Source organism: Borostomias antarcticus, assembly GCF_949987555.1.
Source record: "Borostomias antarcticus genome assembly, chromosome: 26".
NCBI lineage: Eukaryota > Metazoa > Chordata > Actinopteri > Stomiiformes > Stomiidae > Borostomias > Borostomias antarcticus.
The window spans coordinates 6312444-6312973 of NC_140259.1; positions in this window are offsets into that span (position 1 = coordinate 6312444).

A 530-nucleotide genomic window follows, 5' to 3' on the forward strand; every position below is an offset into this window, starting at 1 on the left:
CTTCTAATGTCCCTTCATCTGTTCTTCTAATGTCCCTTCATCTGTTCTTCTAATGTCACTTAATCTGTTCTTCTAATGTCACTTCATCTGTTCTTCTAATGTCCCTTCATCTGTTCTTCTAATGTCCCTTCATCTGTTCTTCTAATGTCACTTCATCTGTTCTTCTAATGTCACTTCATCTGTTCTTCTAATGTCACTTCATCTGTTCTTCTAATGTCACTTCATCTGTTCTTCTAATGTCACTTCATCTGTACAACAACACAGCTACATCAACACAGCTACATCATCACAGCTACATCATCACAGCTGCATCATCACAGCTGCACACCACAACTACATCATCATAGCTAAATCATCATAGAATCACACAGCATCATGCATCATTATCATCATCATCACCATCACCATCATCATCATCATCATCATCACCATCATCACAACTGCTCAGGCAGATACCAGTTGATTACAGTAGATTTCAGTAGAGGAAATAAGTGGAGTCCAACCATTACAGATAGGGACTGTATAGTACT